This window comes from Numida meleagris, chromosome 1 (genome assembly GCF_002078875.1).
Source record: "Numida meleagris isolate 19003 breed g44 Domestic line chromosome 1, NumMel1.0, whole genome shotgun sequence".
NCBI classification, from domain to species: Eukaryota; Metazoa; Chordata; class Aves; order Galliformes; family Numididae; genus Numida; species Numida meleagris.
The window spans coordinates 149,432,453-149,438,452 of NC_034409.1; the positions used below are offsets into that span (position 1 = coordinate 149,432,453).

The window sequence follows — 6,000 nt, forward strand, 5'->3', positions numbered from 1 at the left end:
CTGTTGCTAATTTCGTTGTTTTAATAAATTCTTAATGATGTGCTATATAAATCTCTTTTAAATTATGCCATTTCACTGCATAAAAATCACATTTTCCATTATTGTTAATTTTATTTAAAGAAAAGCATGATTTTTTTTCCCTATTGAATTAATGGCATTTGTTATATTAAGACAATATTTCATTTAAATTATCTTTAGCCTCACAAGTCTGGGAAATATATATATAAAAAGAATTATTTTCTATATAGTTTCTTGGGTTAGTTTCTCATTTAAAATTACCCATTTTTCAAAAAAGCAAAAAGGGATTAATAGAATCTTTAACACTGGAAAACAAAGAAATAGACAAACAAAAAGGCAACAACAGCATTTAATTATGTATGATACAACACACAAAGATGCTAATAGTTCTGAGTAAAAAAATAATACTAAGGGTGTGTCACAGAAGGCTTAGTAGTTCCAAGTTCATCCAGTTGTGTGGGAACAAAGAAAGAAATTACAATATCTCAACATAGCATCTGAAAATACATTATAATGGGAGAAACAGTGAATTAATAGAATACTTTAATAGGGGAGGTTCTGTGGGATCTGTGGAGATCAAGTCTGTAGAAACACCTTTGAAAACATACTAGTAGTGACAATGGCACATTTTGTTATTTGTCAAGAAAAAAGGAAGGAAGCATCCAGATCTATAGGAGGATGAAGAAGGAATGAGAAATTAATAATAATGTGAGACCTGGGAGATCTGAGCTCCTCAGTCTAGATGCACACTCCCGTTTCATCTGAGCTAGTTATATCCAAGCTCACAGAATGAGCTGAATGGGCACCCTCTTCTACCTTTCTCCCCACCATGTCATGTTTTTGAAAAATTTAGGAGTGATCTACCTGCTGTTCTGTAAGGGAGTCATAAAGAGCTGAGGGAATGGGAGTTCCAAGAGAGATGCATAGTCAAATAATACTGACACTAGGGAAAGAATGTACTTCCAATCAGATTCCCACAAGGAAAGCTTACTGAACTCATGGAAGAGATTTCTAGCATGAATGTCAGCATGAGTCGTTCTAATGTTCCTGTCTTTTTGCTTCCTGAAATAGGTATTAAATAAATAATTTTCTTCACAGGATGCCTACAAGTATTGATGTAGCTGCCAGGTTGAAAAAGATGAGTGCGCAGTTTGAGTCACTGAGCTCCAACAGTGATCTTTGCTGCTGCAAACACACATGCAATACAGGTCGTACAGAACTATTTCATGAGAATTTCCACCAAGAGGAGCAGACAAGTTCAGGAAACGTTTATACATTTTGTGTTCCCTCGTGGAGAAAATTCTTTCTATCTTCTCTGCATCATCAAAAGGTTTCAGAAAACTTGGACTGGATACACAAGGCTACAGGTCAAGTAGTGAAAGTATAAAATAGCAAGCATGAGCTTACTGCAAGTACAGAAATATGCCAACAGCTTTAGATTTCTGTAGAGGATTTAATTTCTATCAGCATCCACTGAGCCAAACTGCACAATGAGCTTGGCAAATATGCTGACTTTTGAGAGGCAGGGAAAGAGAAGGCATCTGATGTAATGTTCAAATATTTATTTGTAGTTTTGATCCACTTGTTTCTTTTCTGAAATATACTGATGTTATGTGTCCTGTTGTAGAGGGATGAAGATAAAACAATGTTTTTATTACAGGTAAAACCGATGTGTAATAGAAGCTTCTCTGTGATAACAGTATCTTTTGGTCTAAAGGTTACGTAGAAGCTCTGCTTTGAATGATTGATGTTTGCTAGTAAAAAGAAAAATACCACAAGTTACAATGGGCATAGTTGCCTAGAATCTGCTGGACATTATAAAACATACTGATACAAGACTATCTAAACACGCAGATGACAATTTATTACATATGTGACCATCTACATGCACAAAAATGTTTAATGAAGGGAGAAAGGGAGACAGGTGCCCATATTTCACTCTTTCCTTTAAAGGAGATGAAGTGTATATATATTTATGAATGTATATATTTATGAGTATATATTATATATATATATATTTATGTGTATATATTTATGAATTCTATTGAAAGATGAGTACCTTTTTGTATAAAGCTGAATAATTAGAACACAAAACCAGTAAGTAGGAAGCTATGTGGGCTGCTCCAAAAGCAATGTCTCTTATTTCATCATGTTGGCCCACGAAGTCAGGGGTGGATGTTAGTGGTATGGCAGTAGGTGTTGAATCTTCTCACCAATATTCCATTACATTTTGTTGCTGTGCAACAGATGGCAGCAGAGGGAAAGTTTGATAAAATGGTGTCTTGTAGGAAAACACTCAGGCACAGGTTACCCGCCAGTTGGCAAAGGGAAAACAAACCCCCGCCCGCCAGCATGGGGAAGCAGCAACTCAGTGTGAGTTCAAACAGCTTCATTTATTAGGGTAACAGCCCTCCCTTATATAGCATACTTGTTTACAAGATAGGTGCCCCACAAATCTCAGGAGTGTCTCAAAACAATATCATTTCCCAGACTATTTTTCAGCACAGCACACGTTGTTAACTAGAAAGCACTACAAGCACTGCATTCCACACATACACAGCTTACTTTTTATCTAAGGTCATATCGTAAATCTTTGAGAAAAGTCAGCTACGTGCTACCAGGCATGCAATGTTCCCAACAGTGTCTGACATGGAATTGCATATGAAGAAAAGGTGTGTCATTGAATTTCTCCATGTGGAATAAATTGCATCTGTTGGCATTCATTAATACTTGCTGAACGTTTATGAAGACCAAATAGTGGATGATAGCATAATGAGACTGTGGGTGGTGCATTTTAGCAGTGATGACAGCAACAGTGGGTCACTTTGGCTGGTGCAGATTTTTATGACTGCAGCATGCAGACTCTTGCTCATCACTGGCAAAAATGCAAAGCCAATGGTGGTGACCATGTTGAACAATAGTGCCTTGTAGCTGAGAATTTGCTCTATCAAACAGTATTATCATGTTCTTTGTATCTGCTGTAGTTTCCATGGAAATAGAGAGGAGGTATTTCTTTCGGAACAACCTATGTATATCTCCTTGATTCCCTGTGTCTGTGCAGTTTCCATTGAAAATATATTACTCAGTTTCATCCAAGCTGCTATAACTTGTGCAATAGGTCTTCCCATTTCTGAAATAAGTTCTGCAATTACTAGACTATGCTTTTGAATTGACGGTGACTGAATTCCTCTGCCCCTACAAGTTTTCATTTTCTAAGGAATTCAGAGCAGAAGGGAACCTGAAAGCATGGCCAAGGAGACTCAAATCAGAAGCCAACCATTCTAATTGTTCCCATACACCATCAGATCAGCAGAGGTCTTTGCATGCAGGCACAGTTATATATATTATAACTTCAGTGGAGAAAGATTAGACCCTAAAGGAGATAGATGGAAGTTCTATTTATTTCTCTAAATCTTTCTGTCTGTCTCATCTCTGATCTTCTGTGTGGGTAGTTTGTATTGTGTTTTGTGGTTCAAAGTCTAATAATTCTGTGGAATGTTTGAAGAGTTAAGTGTACCAAACTGTATTCTTCTGGATATTTTTCATTGACATGTATTTCCTATATATCAAATCATTTTACAGAAACATCAGAGCATTTCTTTACTTGTATAATTTAGTATATTATAGTATGGTAGAGTAGATAAACTTCAAAAATGTGTTTTCCTAAGTGGCAGGTTATATATGTTATCTCAATTTCTCAAATTAAAAAATATATATCTATAATTGTATTCATACTGTTTAATATTTTCTGAAGGTCTAAATCTATTCTTAATATTATTGGACTGCTATTCACAACTTTTCTAGCTGCTTTATGATTTTGTACTACTTGTTACTGAAATCCCTACTTCTCACTGTCATGTAAATTCTTAGATCTTTTCATCCCAAGTAACCTGAAAATATGCTATCTTTGGTACTTTTTTTTCCTATTCCTAGGTCAAAGCTGAGACTGGGGTAAAACTTAACCTTGTGAGGTAGATGATTTACACTGGAGAACAACAGGAGTAAAACTATTTTGGATTTTGAAATCAGTGAAATATAAAAAAAAAATTATGTTAGAAAGATGGACAGATTCTAGATCTGCCTTAAAAGCCTTCATGTGATTATGTTGAGTAGACTTTAGTTGTATTACAGCACGTTGTCAAAATGAAGAAATAAAAAAGGCAGGAAAAAAGCCATTGTTATGTGAAAGAGGGTTCATTATGTCACCACCCTAGACTATCCTGTTTATACTTGCATTCAGCTTCATCTCAGATGTCTGTTCCCAAAATCTGTAGTGAATCTTAGGGGTCTTCCTGTTAACAATTTGCTTCTCGGTAGGTTAGAAAATGCTTGTCTCTCACAGGAGTCTATTATGTGCTTTGTCTGATCACATGGATACAGACATTTCCCAAATACAGGCAGTCACCATTTACTGATGAGAGATGAGCACTGATACTATGGTTGCCATCGTATAAATACTAAACATGAAACAGTATGATCTTCATCACAATAACCACATTGAATAGCTCAGGCTAATAAGATCATATTTCCCAGAAGGCCTTTGATTTTCAATGTCAGATGCCTGTCATGACCAGACAGGTTTGCAAAAGCTGTATTTTCTTCTGACTTTTGCAAACCCATCCAGGTCCTGGATTTTTTCCACTTCACAAATTTGCCAGCCAGTGGAACAGATGGAACATGCAAGAAACAGGCTCTTTTCTGAGCTGGGAGGTGACAGTGTAAGGTGACAAGGCTAGTCAATTTATCTGCACATCCTAGGTTATATATAGCAAAGGAAAACCCTTTGCAGACTCACATCACATTATGTACAATGAAACAGTAAGCAGTTATACATAGTGAACAGTGAAAGGAAATGTGGTTTATGAAGGAGATAAGAGGAAAAATGAAATCTTGAAGTTTGCATTTAGATCATTTAACACAGATCAATTTTCCAAAGTTTCCTTTTGCTTTCCTGCCGTTTACTTTCTGGGGCTACAAATTAACACCCTCTCTGCTTTATATCATGCCACTTTTGATGTATTGTTACTTAATTACTGTTACTTAAATATCATTACAATTATCCCTCACCAATTTTTGCTCTTCAGCTGATCTCTAGCCTCTGTCTGATCCTATAGTTTCTTCCAAATAAAAAATTCTATCCTGTGACAAGACAGGAAATATAATAACATCATAAACTTAAGTCCAAAAGGAACCATCAGATCATCCGATCTGGCTTTCTGCAAAGCAGATGTTATTTCATGGTATTGGGTTTGTCCCCTGTGGATATTAGCTCAGTTTCCTCTGTCTTCAACCATAATACTTCATGACTCAATTATACATTTTTTATAAGCTTTACCTTATGTACAATCTTCAAATAAACTATAGTTTTTCACTTATGTTATCCATAGAAGAGTAGATGTGAAAATGAAGTATTTTTATTGTGTTAATTTAACTGCAGATGTTTTGAAGATTCTTTTAATGTACACTTCCTTACAACATCTAAAAGACAAAATCCCAATCAATAGAGTCTGTCCTTGGGTGTTAGTCATAAAGGGCATACTGAGAAATAAGCAAAAAACTGTCTACAGTTTTAAAGCTGGGAAGAATAAAAACAGCTAATCACTTCCCTTTCTTTCTTTCTTTCTTTCTTTTTTTTTTTTTTAGTCCACCCACACAAGTTCTAAAGACAGATATGAAATTCAACTATAATATAAAATGCCCATAAGCTTTCAAAATGAGTTTAAAAAACAAGTGAGCACAGTTAGGAAGTTTCTTTGTAAGATTTCTGTCTCTTTTATTGCTATAGTTCCATTACTCAAACATTCAATTCATTGAATTTATTTGAATGATTTGAATGCATACTTATGAAGGAAAAATATGATTTTGAAATTTTCAATTAACTCTTTTAGAGTTCTTTCTAGCAGCATATTAATTAAGGTAGTGATAACATGATGTATGTTTCATAGCCTCTCCTCTCCTCTCCTCTCCTCTCCTCTCCTCTCC

General features: G+C 35.4%; 1 long non-coding RNA gene across 1 annotated transcript in view; it reads right to left on the bottom strand.

The window, feature by feature from the left end:
* Window positions 1-6,000, bottom strand: part of LOC110408236 — a 28,776-nt gene that overhangs the window by 21,456 nt on the left and 1,320 nt on the right. The window lies entirely within an intron of this gene.